Genomic DNA, 14,896 nt, shown 5'->3' with positions numbered 1-14,896 from the left:
CTAAGAGTTGTGTGCTTAGCTGGAAGCACAAACTCATTTACAGACCACTTACTGCGAAGAAAACCGATAAAAAATCATGGTTCTCGGGACTAGAATTTTTCATAAAGTACTAGCACATTTTCCTCTATTTTGATCACGATTTTTTCAGCGTGTATATCAGTGCAACCCCTCGTTATGTAAATATTATTTCCGTCTCTTTCTTTCACACGTGAAAATAAACGTCAAAATCAGAAACACTGGTATAAATCAAGTGTACACTTTCAACAAATTTTTCAGCTAAAACGATAAAATTGATTTTTATTATCTTAAAACGGTAAATATTTAAATTAATTTAATCGAATTTTATGATATTTAGTTGATTTATATCGAATTTGATGATTAATTTTTAAATAGTTGCCTAAAATTTAAATTTATTTTATGGCTTGAAACTGCATTTCGAAGCAGATCGATTTTTCTGTACGGTGCATGTCCAGAACTTCATTAATGTGTCAAATCCAAACGACCAAAACAATCGCGTGCTTCGCGCGTTTCGTGTCTCAATTTGATCGTCACCGAAACCACTGTAATTTGAATTTAAAAGTATTTAATTTTTACAATTTCGGAGCGATGCGAGCGTAAATCCATCAGAGTCCAGAGTGAAGTTGCAGAAATCTCTGCAGGTAAGTTGCAAAAATATTTATTTTGGAAGATTGGGTTCGGCTCACTGGCGTGTATGTTGATTTTGCTTCCAGGTTTTGCGACATTGCTGCTGGCTGTTGCCTGTTTTGAAGTTCCAAGGATAAGGCTGCACTGGAGCTTTTTGGAACGAAGTGGTGAAGCCCAAGGCATTAGTAATTCCATGCATGATGAAGATATTCCAAAAAGGAAACTAGGAGACTGCATGGTCAATCAAAAGTATGCTGGTAAGTCCAGGGAAAGTTTAAGAAAAAAGCCTGGGATTTGGAGATAAATCAGTGATCTAAAATATGCTGCGGGCAGTTGTTGAGTGGCTCAAGAAGTAGCCTCGGTGTCGAGGGTGTTGTGTGTGTTGTTTATATTCGTATGGCAGAAACAAAGTTATTCAGGCCAAACATTTCAATAGGTCCTATCTGCATTTGAGAGGCTCTCTTTGTTCACTTTCTCTTTCAGTTATTGCAATATAATGGTACACTTTTTAACTGTTTTTGCAGTACAAATCAAAAGACGATTGTTTTGACCATCGTTCATTGCAAGGAGACAATCTTAATTCAAATAAACAGCTGAGTTATTAACGGAAGAGAGGGAAACCAAAAAGAGAGCCTCTCTTCTGCAGATTGGACCTTTAGGGCCAATTTCTTCACCTCGGCTTAACCGGTAAGCTAGGCTTACCCATACAGTTAAACCTGGCTTAACGCTTAAGCCAGGGTGAAGAAATCGCCCCTTAGACATGTTTCGCCTGTATTGTTTAGCTAAAAAAACGTCTATAGATTACGCCACGGTTTAATGTGAGAAGAGGTCGGCGTCGGTGGTGTAGTGGTTGCCTCGCCCCAGTCGGTCGGGGTTCAATTCCCGTCGACGTCGAGGGGTTTTTCTGAGACATGAAATCCGTGATCACGCCTTCCCTCGGATTGGAGGTAAAGCCGTAGGTCCCGGCCCATGTGTTGATGGGTTCGATATGTAGGGTCCTCAGGTGTGGTGGCTGTCTCCCTGGGGCGTCGGAATTTAAGGTTTAGCTCCTAGACCCAACCGACGTAAAAACACAACTGGCGCCGAACGGTGCTAGTTGTCCAGAAAAAAAAGAAGAAGAATGTGAGAAGAGAATTGAGATTTGAGAAGTGAGACGAACCGGACGTGTCATTGTAGCTGCCAGCTTAGAATAGAACTACTGGCCCCCTGTTCCGGTGCTAAAGTCCACCAAACAGGGAACCCCAATTCAAGGTGGCCCGTGCTGATCGATGAATGGTTCAGGTGGTAAGATGTTGATCTTTAACAGAACCCGTAACGTGGGTGGATCACCTTTTCGGGTTGCGTTACGGTGAAAGATCTACCAATTGGGTTTTTAAATTAAGAATAATGTATTGATTTTTTTTGATTTTATACGAAAGAGCACCTTTTTCTAAGCCAGTATGATTTTTTTTCAGATTTTTAGAACTTCATTTTGATACCTAAATTCAATTACAAAGAGATTTTTTGAAATCACCTTTTGACAGCTGGGCAACTGCTTGACAGCTCCGCCCAGTACAAAATGTAACGAGGGGTGATTCGACAACTCGCTCCCATACAAACTTTGAATCGATTTTTAAATTGGTTCGCGGGCACCAAAATTCATGAAAATTTGGATTTCGGCTCAGTTTGGCATGTAGATTCGGAATATGGAATTATCTCAACACCACTAAAGAAGCCAATTGAAAACTATAGCCCTAACTGCTTCCAACTATAGAACAGTATATTTTAGTAATTAAAGAAACAACTTTGGTCCTTATTACATTTCATACCTTGTTAAAAGTTATACGTCTCGGTCTGGTTCTGATCTTGTAAATGATCTTAAAACAAGGAAAGCAGGATTAGTATTCCTAATCTTTTTTCGGTGTTCACTAGCTTGAGCCAATAAGGACTAGGGTTAGGATGCATGATTAATATCGGTTTCATTTCTTGACTTTTTCGTTAGGGGTTTGATTTTGGCTGACAAAGGAACACGTTACAAGCGGAACCTTTCAATCAGAATCCTTCCTTGTGATTAGTTTGAAAATGCGTAGGTACTGTAACAAAACCAAATACTTTATTACTACTTAATAGTCCATTTTACGAGCCGATTTTATGAATGAAAATTTGACAGGAGCTCGCGTCCAAACACGTGAAAATCAATATCATCATCAACACTATGTTGTCGTTTCGTAAAATGGCTCATAGTAATGTATGCACTATACAAAGAACGCTGGGGATACACCCCAATGAATTTCTGCACGAATTTGTGCTGGCCTGCTTACTCTCACAGAAAATTTGACTTTCTACTCGGTCCATGGCTATGTGTCTCCATTTCCGCACTCTGCGAAGGGTCCGCAAATCGTCCCACCTAGCTCGCTGCGCACCACGTCTTCTTGTACCGGTTGGATTGCTGTCGAGAACCATCTTAGTCGGGTTGCTATCCGTCATCCTGATGATGTGACCCGCCCACCGTAGCCTTCCGATTTTCGCGGTGTGGTCGATGGTTGGTTCTCTCAGCAGCTGATGCAGCTCGTGGTATGGAAATCGTAAAATTTATTTAAATCTGAAAAATCTATGTAAACGTCTGCATGGATGATAATTTATACTACTGGTCAAAATTCTAGTTATTTTAACCCTTTCCTTCCCACGACTTCCGAAAAAAGTCGTAGAACAAAAGTTATTGCAAATTGGCTAAATTTTTCGAAATCAATGAAAAAAATGTTGGTTGTATACCAACAGGTTTTTGTTTGTTTATCAATAGTTCAACTATTGAAACAAATAGTAAGTAGTTGGCTTAACCTTATGAGGTTATAACCATATTTTAAAAATTATTGCATCATATTTATCTAATTTCGTTTGTCCGGAGTTCGCCGAAAATCGATGGTGCTCTAGAGCAACCATGGGAAGTAGAGGGTTAAGGTGGCAGCCATAACAATCGAAACCCGAGAAAAGAGATTTTGACCCCTGAACATGATTATTTTGTATAGAAAACGGCTCTGTCTTTATACTTGTTTCTCGCAGTGTAAAATTGATACTACCGATACAAAAAAAAATATTTAAAAGATCCAAAAAAAATATCATAGTATGTATATCATTAGAGTCACAGATTTCTCTAAAGATTTCTTTGAATATTTTACCAAAAGTTTTACCGCAGTTTCCTCAAAGAATTTCTCCGGAGATTTATTCACGAATATTCCTCTAGAATTATTTCAAGGGTTCCGTCAGAAATTTCTCCAAGTACCTCCAAGTTGCTCGAGAAATTCCTCTGATATTTTGTCCGCAAATTTCTGCGATTGTTCCTTCACAAATTCTTGCAAATATTGCACTTAATGAAGAGTTAGTTTAAAATTAAAATTTACAATAATAAAAAAAACTCATGAGGTGCAAGGTCCAGAATAGCAAAAACCTTTATGCTATGCATGCATGCATATAACGTTAAATGAAAAAAAGTTTCTAAGTTGTTGCTTTTTTAAATCAATTGAGTTGCGCTCAGGATTATTTCCCAACAAATTTCTAAAATTTGCAATATTCTTACTCTAATTATATTTTAGGCACTACTAAATCTAATAGAGATTTTTACAATTTCTTTCGTTTTTTTTAAGAATTAGGTATGTAACACTATGTAAATGATTTTTTAAATCAATTTTTCATCGGTGGGATGCGAAAAGTATGTCAGATAACTAGGTGGTTTGCGCACGTGCAAAGTTTGGGAACCTAATCAGCAAATCAGTGAAATATTTTAAAAGACATTGAAAATCTCAAAATTCCAAGAAAGTAAGAAACAGTCATGGAAAAGATTTTCATTTACAATTACAAACAATTGCCTAATCCGTACTTTATTTTCTTATAGATTATCCTATACCTTGGACTTACGAATAAACATGGACACCGCCATCTATCCATCTGGTCACACTCATCAATTAATTAGACCGAACGGCATTTTTATATTACAATTATTATTTATTATGGCTTTTCTGTGCAATAAAAATAATAGGGTGGGCTGTGTTGCAGGGCATTATAACGTATCCGAAAGTACAACAGGGTTCTGATCAAGAGGCTTTAGGGAATGACTGGTGGTGTCTCAAATTTGTTGATGTTAGAACCATTGGCGTAAATAAGGGGGGGCTAGAGGGGGCTTAGACCCCCCTAGAATTGGATGAGCCCCCCCTAGAAAATCTTCAATTTACACTGCAGAGCCTCTTTGGATACTCAAATTGGCTCTGTAGCCCCCTCTAGGAATTTCACCAAATGACGACATACTTAATGTTGCAAGATTATGCATTTATAGTCAAGTGTGCTATTCACTTCCTATCGAGTAGCAAGGTGACTATAAATAGATATACATTGACCTAATTTACCAAGTCATTGTAAGTTTCGAGGTAACGAAAAATATATCTAATTTTGAAGTAAGTCACTTTTTGTTTCAAGAAGGTTTACCAAGTCTACCTAAGTTGCGAGGTAACGCAAAATATATTTAATTTTGAAGTAAGTCACTTTATGTTTCAAGAAGGTTTACCAAGTCTACCTAAGTTGCGAGGTAACGCAAAATATATTTAACTTTGAAGTAGGTCACTTTTTGTTTCAAGATTTACCAAGTCTTCCTAAGTTGCGAGGTAACGCAAAATATATTTAATTTTGAAGTAGGTCACTTTTTGTTTCAAGGTTTACCAAGTCTACCTAAGTTGCGAGGTAACGCAAAATATATCTAATTTTGAAGTAAGTCACTTTATGTTTCAAGAAGGTTTACTAAGTCTACCTAAGATGCGAGGTAACGCAAAATACATTTAGTTTTGAAGTAGGTCACTTTTTGTTTCAAGGTTTACCAAGTCTTCCTAAGTTGCGAGGTAACGCAAAATACATTTAGTTTTGAAGTAGGTCACTTTTTGTTTCAAGGTTTACCAAGTCTTCCTAAGTTGCGAGGTAACGCAAAATATATTTAACTTTGAAGTAGGTCACTTTTTGTTTCAAGGTTTACCAAGTCTACCTAAGTTGCGAGGTAACGAAAAATACATTCAGTTTTGAAGTAGGTCACTTTTTGTTTCAAGATTTACAAAGTCTTCCTAAGTTGCGAGGTAACGCAAAATATATTTAATTTTGAAATGGGTCACTTTTTGTTTCAAGGTTTACCAGATCTTCCTAAGTTGCGAGGTAACGCAAAGTATATTTAATTTTGAAGTAAGTCACTTTATGTTTCAAGAAGTTTTACTAAGTCTACTAAAGTTGCGAGGTAACGCATAATACATTCAGTTTTGAAGTAGGTCACTTTTTGTTTCAAGGTTTACCAAGTCTTTCTAAGTTGCGAGGTAACGCAAAATATATTTAATTTTGAAGTAAGTCACTTTATGTTTCAAGAAGGTTTACCAAGTCTACCTAAGTTGCGAGGTAACGCAAAATATATTTAACTTTGAAGTAGGTCACTTTTTGTTTCAAGATTTACCAAGTCTTCCTAAGTTGCGAGGTAACGCAAAATATATTTAATTTTGAAGTAGGTCACTTTTTGTTTCAAGGTTTACCAAGTCTACCTAAGTTGCGAGGTAACGCAAAATATATCTAATTTTGAAGTAAGTCACTTTATGTTTCAAGAAGGTTTACTAAGTCTACCTAAGATGCGAGGTAACGCAAAATACATTTAGTTTTGAATTAGGTCACTTTTTGTTTCAAGGTTTACCAAGTCTACTTAAGTTGCGAGGTAACGCAAAATATATCTAATTTTGAAGTAAGTCACTTTATGTTTCAAGAAGGTTTACTAAGTCTACCTAAGATGCGAGGTAACGCAAAATATAATTAATTTTGAAATGGGTCACTTTTTGTTTCAAGGTTTACCAAGTCTTCCTAAGTTGCGAGGTAACGCAAAATATATCTAATTTTGAAGTAAGTCATTTTATGTTTCAAGAAGGTTTACCAAGTCTACCAAAGTTGCGAAGTAACGCAAAATATATCTAATTTTGAAGTAGGTCACTTTTTGTTTCAAGGTTTACCAAGTCTTCCTAAGTTGCGAGGTAACGCAAAATATATCTAATTTTGAAGTAAGTCACTTTATGTTTCAAGAAGGTTTACTAAGTCTACCTAAGATGCGAGGTAACGCAAAATACATTTAGTTTTGAATTAGGTCACTTTTTGTTTCAAGGTTTACCAAGTCTACCTAAGTTGCGAGGTAACGCAAAATATATCTAATTTTGAAGTAAGTCACTTTATGTTTCAAGAAGTTTTACTAAGTCTACTTAAGTTGCGAGGTAACGCATAATACATTTAGTTTTGAAGTAGGTCACTTTTTGTTTCAAGGTTTACCAAGTCTTTCTAAGTTGCGAGGTAACGCAAAATATATTTAATTTTGAAGTAGGTCACTTTTTGTTTCAAGGTTTACCAAGTCTACCTAAGTTGCGAGGTAACGCAAAATATATCTAATTTTGAAGTAAGTCACTTTATGTTTCAAGAAGGTTTACTAAGTCTACCTAAGATGCGAGGTAACGCAAAAAACATTCAATTTTGAATTAGGTCACTTTTTGTTTCAAGATTTACAAAGTCTACCTAAGTTGCGAGGTAACGCAAAATATATTTAATTTTGAATTAGGTCACTTTTTGTTTCAAGGTTTACCAAGTCTACCTAAGTTGCGAGGTAACGCAAAATATATCTAATTTTGAACTAAGTCACTTTTTGTTTCAAGGTTTACCGAGTCTACTTAAGTTGCGAGGTAACGCAAAATACATTTAGTTTTGAAGTAGGTAACTTTTTGTTTCAAGGTTTACCAAGTCTACTTAAGTTGCGAGGTAACGCAAAATACATTTCGTTTTAGCTCGATTCGTATATCAAGGTGAAAAATTTCGACTCGAACGAAGGGACTCGCCGTATAAATCAAACGGAGAGTCACCTCGATGTACGAATCGAGCTGCGTCACGCCACTTCGCTCGTAGAATTAGCACAATTTTTCCAAGTAAATATAATTAGCCCCCAATAAAGTTCACCAAGTCCTCTCAAATTTCTAGGTAAAGCGCAATACGTCTGCTTGTAAAATAGATCACTTTTGCTTTCAATGGTTTCAGTAGTGTATAAGATATTCAGGTAATTAGATTTATTAAAATTGGTTTTTAGAATGGTTTGATAGCACATAATGTTTATTGCAAAAGAAGCAAGGTCACTTCCTTGCTCCTTCACTGCTTTGATCCTCTTCATTCAAATGGTCGCTAAAACTACTATCCCTGCAAGTGACGGTCCAGGAAAAATATTCCGTATGGCTTCCGTTCGATCTGCGTACTTCGGCTAACTGGCCTGAACTGGCAGCTACCACCGGTAGTTAACGGTATCCATACTTTCTACCTGGTAGATATATAACAGAGGCTGGAAGCGGTTCAGTTTCTTCGAACGTTTCTTCAACTGTAACATCCGTAACCGTTTGGCGGAAGTGATCTACCAGACCATTTCAGAATGTCACTTTGTAGCTGCCTTTACAATAAATATAAGGAAAGTCGCTGGTCCTGCTTGTGATCCTCCAAGGAAGAATTTTAATCTCCTTCGGGCGTCTTTTGGCTATGCTGCTGGAGGGTGGCGACGCAGAAATCTGCTTTTCGTCGAGGCTCATAAATCCATCGTAGCTGACTCTGCATTAAGCTTTCCGCGGCAATCGCGAAGGGCTCTTCTCTAGCCGTCATTTGTACTCCCGGTCCAGCTCGAACTCCTTGGGTCTAGCCCTCTCGCCAAATTGCTAACGGCAGCGATTTTTCAACTTACGGTAGATCACTTTCCACACCTCGACCGGAATGAATTACTTGTTTTTCGGCCATAGTGCTGCTTTTTCCGACCGCTAGGCAATCACATCCAACAGGACAAACTTTTTGTTGCCCTGAGAAAGGAAAAAAAACAGAATCGCAGAATTATTTAACAGACTAGGTGTTTTGGTTGGCGCGAGGTCGTCATAAAAATACCAATCAAAAGCATACCTGGAGCAACCGCCAGCGTATCCGCGGTGAGAATCGTTACGTTCCTTCCAATCTGGATGCTTATGTTGCCACTAGGTGAACACCACCATCGAAGGTTATTCTTTAGTTCATTCCTGGGCCAAAAACGTCGGTTCCGATGAAACACCAGCATCTCCAGACTCCACAGGCACAAACAAAACAGAATCATCGATCACATCGCCGGCCTCGTGAATCGGCTGTCAAACGTCATGTGTGACAGTAAATCTGGTACCACATCCCACTGAAAACTGGTACTGCAAATTATCAGTATCACCCCTCGGTACACTGTGAATAGTCGTTATGAAGTGAGCCATGGAAAAATCGCCAGTGTCCCGTCTGTAAATAAGTTTGTGCTGGAAGTGCAACCTAGGCACTGTTGTCCTTCTGACATCAGCTAGATTGAGGAGGTACGTCCCAAGCGTCTGTTCACCAAGGAGGTGCGGCTCAAACAGCGCCTGTTCTGGCATCCCTCGGCTGAGTATGAAATTTTCCTCCACCGGCAGCCCCACCACGCCACGGTTTAAAGGGGACCTCAGGCCAACAATCTACTGTTCCCAAAGCCCAAAAACTGTTACAGAAACCGAAAATGAAAGATTACGAACTGATTCAACGGCAACGTGTTTTAGTGCGAAACAACCGACAGGAATTGGAACGTGGAATGTATTAAACCTAGCCCAGCAGAGTAAGCTGACACAAATTAGCCAATAAGCCATGTCGAATGAAGCTTGAGATCCTAAGACAGAGTGAAGACCGTTGGCCGAACTTTGGAGGACACAGATTGGCGTCGGGTCAAATTCTACTATACTCTGGCCTACGAGGTGAATACGCTCCTAGTCATCGTGGAGTTGGTTCCCTGCTCAGCGCTCACGCCCATGCTGTGCTCATGAAATGGGAACCTATTAATGAGAGGATAATTGTAGCCAGATACAGAACACAAATTCGAAGCCTTAGAGTAAGGTGGGGCAAAAGTTCAACCCTAGTTGAAAATTCAACATATTTCAAAAAAAATCGCAGCAGATAAAAATAAATAAATACCTTGTGGTGATTCTACCATCCATGAGCTAAAATTTTGCTGAACAAAGTTACGCCAAATGGCTTTTCAATTTTGAGTTACAACACTTTTTGTATGTGTGTGTTTTATTCAAACTCTTGCCCCACCACTGGGGCAAAAGTTCGAATCTAGTGTTTGTGGAATTTCGCTAACCGTAGCACACTATTTTGATACTTTGGTAATAGGAATACCTGAAACCACTTAATATTTGATGTTAGAACTGGAATACACTTCAAAATTTGATCTGGATTTTTCCCAAATCAGGGTTGAATTTACTACACCAAAAATTAGTAGTTTTCCGCCAAATTCAGATGAAACAACTTTTTTTTTCAACTTTAATCGAATTTTCTCACTAATTCCATCACTTTTAGAGATAATATGTACATTTTGCAGAATTTTAGGTTATACCTAAAGTTGCCACATGACTCGAACTTTTGCCCCACTATGTATAAAATATGATTTTCAAAACTTTTTTGCAAAAAGCTACTGTTCTTAAAAATATACCTAGTTACGCCCCGAAATAAAATATCGAATTCGATTTCATTACAATTCCACTATAGAACAGTATATTTTAGTAATTAAAGAAACAACTTTGGTCCTTATTACATTTCATACCTTGTTAAAAGTTATACGTCTCGGTCTGGTTCTGATCTTGTAAATGATCTTAAAACAAGGAAAGCAGGATTAGTATTCCTAATCTTTTTTCGGTGTTCACTAGCTTGAGCCAATAAGGACTAGGGTTAGGATGCATGATTAATATCGGTTTCATTTCTTGACTTTTTCGTTAGGGGTTTGATTTTGGCTGACAAAGGAACACGTTACAAGCGGAACCTTTCAATCAGAATCCTTCCTTGTGATTAGTTTGAAAATGCGTAGGTACTGTAACAAAACCAAATACTTTATTACTACTTAATAGTCCATTTTACGAGCCGATTTTATGAATGAAAATTTGACAGGAGCTCGCGTCCAAACACGTGAAAATCAATATCATCATCAACACTATGTTGTCGTTTCGTAAAATGGCTCATAGTAATGTATGCACTATACAAAGAACGCGGGGGATACACCCCAATGAATTTCTGCACGAATTTGTGCTGGCCTGCTTACTCTCACAGAAAATTTGACTTTCTACTCGGTCCATGGCTATGTGTCTCCATTTCCGCACTCTGCGAAGGGTCCGCAAATCGTCCCACCTAGCTCGCTGCGCACCACGTCTTCTTGTACCGGTTGGATTGCTGTCGAGAACCATCTTAGTCGGGTTGCTATCCGTCATCCTGATGATGTGACCCGCCCACCGTAGCCTTCCGATTTTCGCGGTGTGGTCGATGGTTGGTTCTCTCAGCAGCTGATGCAGCTCGTGGTATGGAAATCGTAAAATTTATTTAAATCTGAAAAATCTATGTAAACGTCTGCATGGATGATAATTTATACTACTGGTCAAAATTCTAGTTATTTTAACCCTTTCCTTCCCACGACTTCCGAAAAAAGTCGTAGAACAAAAGTTATTGCAAATTGGCTAAATTTTTCGAAATCAATGAAAAAAATGTTGGTTGTATACCAACAGGTTTTTGTTTGTTTATCAATAGTTCAACTATTGAAACAAATAGTAAGTAGTTGGCTTAACCTTATGAGGTTATAACCATATTTTAAAAATTATTGCATCATATTTATCTAATTTCGTTTGTCCGGAGTTCGCCGAAAATCGATGGTGCTCTAGAGCAACCATGGGAAGTAGAGGGTTAAGGTGGCAGCCATAACAATCGAAACCCGAGAAAAGAGATTTTGACCCCTGAACATGATTATTTTGTATAGAAAACGGCTCTGTCTTTATACTTGTTTCTCGCAGTGTAAAATTGATACTACCGATACAAAAAAAAATATTTAAAAGATCCAAAAAAAAATATCATAGTATGTATATCATTAGAGTCACAGATTTCTCTAAAGATTTCTTCGAATATTTTACCAAAAGTTTTACCGCAGTTTCCTCAAAGAATTTCTCCGGAGATTTATTCACGAATATTCCTCTAGAATTATTTCAAGGGTTCCGTCAGAAATTTCTCCAAGTACCTCCAAGTTGCTCGAGAAATTCCTCTGATATTTTGTCCGCAAATTTCTGCGATTGTTCCTTCACAAATTCTTGCAAATATTGCACTTAATGAAGAGTTAGTTTAAAATTAAAATTTACAATAATAAAAAAAACTCATGAGGTGCAAGGTCCAGAATAGCAAAAACCTTTATGCTATGCATGCATGCATATAACGTTAAATGAAAAAAAGTTTCTAAGTTGTTGCTTTTTTAAATCAATTGAGTTGCGCTCAGGATTATTTCCCAACAAATTTCTAAAATTTGCAATATTCTTACTCTAATTATATTTTAGGCACTACTAAATCTAATAGAGATTTTTACAATTTCTTTCGTTTTTTTTTAAGAATTAGGTATGTAACACTATGTAAATGATTTTTTAAATCAATTTTTCATCGGTGGGATGCGAAAAGTATGTCAGATAACTAGGTGGTTTGCGCACGTGCAAAGTTTGGGAACCTAATCAGCAAATCAGTGAAATATTTTAAAAGACATTGAAAATCTCAAAATTCCAAGAAAGTAAGAAACAGTCATGGAAAAGATTTTCATTTACAATTACAAACAATTGCCTAATCCGTACTTTATTTTCTTATAGATTATCCTATACCTTGGACTTACGAATAAACATGGACACCGCCATCCATCCATCTGGTCACACTCATCAATTAATTAGACCGAACGGCATTTTTATATTACAATTATTATTTATTATGGCTTTTCTGTGCAATAAAAATAATAGGGTGGGCTGTGTTGCAGGGCATTATAACGTATCCGAAAGTACAACAGGGTTCTGATCAAGAGGCTTTAGGGAATGACTGGTGGTGTCTCAAATTTGTTGATGTTAGAACCATTGGCGTAAATAAGGGGGGGCTAGAGGGGGCTTAGACCCCCCTAGAATTGGATGAGCCCCCCCTAGAAAATCTTCAATTTACACTGCAGAGCCTCTTTGGATACTCAAATTGGCTCTGTAGCCCCCTCTAGGAATTTCACCAAATGACGACATACTTAATGTTGCAAGATTATGCATTTATAGTCAAGTGTGCTATTCACTTCCTATCGAGTAGCAAGGTGACTATAAATAGATATACATTGACCTAATTTACCAAGTCATTGTAAGTTTCGAGGTAACGAAAAATATATCTAATTTTGAAGTAAGTCACTTTTTGTTTCAAGAAGGTTTACCAAGTCTACCTAAGTTGCGAGGTAACGCAAAATATATTTAATTTTGAAGTAAGTCACTTTATGTTTCAAGAAGGTTTACCAAGTCTACCTAAGTTGCGAGGTAACGCAAAATATATTTAACTTTGAAGTAGGTCACTTTTTGTTTCAAGATTTACCAAGTCTTCCTAAGTTGCGAGGTAACGCAAAATATATTTAATTTTGAAGTAGGTCACTTTTTGTTTCAAGGTTTACCAAGTCTACCTAAGTTGCGAGGTAACGCAAAATATATCTAATTTTGAAGTAAGTCACTTTATGTTTCAAGAAGGTTTACTAAGTCTACCTAAGATGCGAGGTAACGCAAAATACATTTAGTTTTGAAGTAGGTCACTTTTTGTTTCAAGGTTTACCAAGTCTTCCTAAGTTGCGAGGTAACGCAAAATACATTTAGTTTTGAAGTAGGTCACTTTTTGTTTCAAGGTTTACCAAGTCTTCCTAAGTTGCGAGGTAACGCAAAATATATTTAACTTTGAAGTAGGTCACTTTTTGTTTCAAGGTTTACCAAGTCTACCTAAGTTGCGAGGTAACGAAAAATACATTCAGTTTTGAAGTAGGTCACTTTTTGTTTCAAGATTTACAAAGTCTTCCTAAGTTGCGAGGTAACGCAAAATATATTTAATTTTGAAATGGGTCACTTTTTGTTTCAAGGTTTACCAGATGTTCCTAAGTTGCGAGGTAACGCAAAGTATATTTAATTTTGAAGTAAGTCACTTTATGTTTCAAGAAGTTTTACTAAGTCTACTAAAGTTGCGAGGTAACGCATAATACATTTAGTTTTGAAGTAGGTCACTTTTTGTTTCAAGGTTTACCAAGTCTTTCTAAGTTGCGAGGTAACGCAAAATATATTTAATTTTGAAGTAAGTCACTTTATGTTTCAAGAAGGTTTACCAAGTCTACCTAAGTTGCGAGGTAACGCAAAATATATTTAACTTTGAAGTAGGTCACTTTTTGTTTCAAGATTTACCAAGTCTTCCTAAGTTGCGAGGTAACGCAAAATATATTTAATTTTGAAGTAGGTCACTTTTTGTTTCAAGGTTTACCAAGTCTACCTAAGTTGCGAGGTAACGCAAAATATATCTAATTTTGAAGTAAGTCACTTTATGTTTCAAGAAGGTTTACTAAGTCTACCTAAGATGCGAGGTAACGCAAAATACATTTAGTTTTGAATTAGGTCACTTTTTGTTTCAAGGTTTACCAAGTCTACTTAAGTTGCGAGGTAACGCAAAATATATCTAATTTTGAAGTAAGTCACTTTATGTTTCAAGAAGGTTTACTAAGTCTACCTAAGATGCGAGGTAACGCAAAATATAATTAATTTTGAAATGGGTCACTTTTTGTTTCAAGGTTTACCAAGTCTTCCTAAGTTGCGAGGTAACGCAAAATATATCTAATTTTGAAGTAAGTCATTTTATGTTTCAAGAAGGTTTACCAAGTCTACCAAAGTTGCGAAGTAACGCAAAATATATCTAATTTTGAAGTAGGTCACTTTTTGTTTCAAGGTTTACCAAGTCTTCCTAAGTTGCGAGGTAACGCAAAATATATCTAATTTTGAAGTAAGTCACTTTATGTTTCAAGAAGGTTTACTAAGTCTACCTAAGATGCGAGGTAACGCAAAATACATTTAGTTTTGAATTAGGTCACTTTTTGTTTCAAGGTTTACCAAGTCTACCTAAGTTGCGAGGTAACGCAAAATATATCTAATTTTGAAGTAAGTCACTTTATGTTTCAAGAAGTTTTACTAAGTCTACTTAAGTTGCGAGGTAACGCATAATACATTTAGTTTTGAAGTAGGTCACTTTTTGTTTCAAGGTTTACCAAGTCTTTCTAAGTTGCGAGGTAACGCAAAATATATTTAATTTTGAAGTAGGTCACTTTTTGTTTCAAGGTTTACCAAGTCTACCTAAGTTGCGAGGTAACGCAAAATATATC

The 14,896-nt window shown here is 36.9% G+C and overlaps 1 protein-coding gene and 2 long non-coding RNA genes across 3 annotated transcripts in view; 1 reads left to right on the top strand and 2 right to left on the bottom strand.

The window, feature by feature from the left end:
* Positions 1–4,502, bottom strand: part of LOC134292084 (uncharacterized) — a 289,398-nt gene extending 284,896 nt beyond the window's left edge. The window contains exon 1 of the long non-coding RNA XR_009999449.1: positions 1,299–4,502. This is a non-coding gene — a long non-coding RNA (uncharacterized LOC134292084). The remainder of the gene's footprint in view (positions 1–1,298) is intronic.
* Positions 1–14,896, top strand: part of LOC109433196 (LIM/homeobox protein Lhx6-like) — an 811,403-nt gene that overhangs the window by 411,547 nt on the left and 384,960 nt on the right. The gene's annotated exons all lie outside the window — the stretch shown is intronic.
* Positions 8,468–8,975, bottom strand: LOC115261521 (uncharacterized). Its single transcript, XR_003894974.2, has 2 exons — positions 8,599–8,975; positions 8,468–8,501 (listed from the first exon to the last, which is right to left on the bottom strand). It is a non-coding gene; the product is annotated as an uncharacterized LOC115261521 (long non-coding RNA).

Source organism: Aedes albopictus, chromosome 3 (genome assembly GCF_035046485.1).
Source record: "Aedes albopictus strain Foshan chromosome 3, AalbF5, whole genome shotgun sequence".
NCBI classification, from domain to species: Eukaryota; Metazoa; Arthropoda; class Insecta; order Diptera; family Culicidae; genus Aedes; species Aedes albopictus.
The sequence above is the reverse complement of the archived record's forward strand: the minus strand, read 5'-3'. Positions and strand labels throughout refer to the sequence as shown.